The sequence below is a fragment of the Neofelis nebulosa genome, chromosome 10, assembly GCF_028018385.1.
Source record: "Neofelis nebulosa isolate mNeoNeb1 chromosome 10, mNeoNeb1.pri, whole genome shotgun sequence".
Classification (NCBI taxonomy): Eukaryota; Metazoa; Chordata; class Mammalia; order Carnivora; family Felidae; genus Neofelis; species Neofelis nebulosa.
In genome coordinates, this window is record NC_080791.1 from 114,894,022 (window position 1) to 114,894,257 (window position 236).

Below are 236 nucleotides of genomic sequence, written 5' to 3' on the forward strand. Positions count from 1 at the left end.
GCCTTATATGGCCCAGCAGGACCGGCAGAGGCGGGGAGAGCAGGGGAGGGGCAAAGCGTGGGTGGGGCGTTTGCCAGGTTATCAGGAAAACAGCTGTGGGGGCTCCCGTGGTGTCACTTGGGAAATATTGATTCAAGTTATCTGTGGTTTATCTTTTTATTAGCCCTCAGTAAAGCTAGCCCTTCTCAGGACGCCCCAGCACCCATGACCCCGGTTCCGAACAACACGCCCTCCCA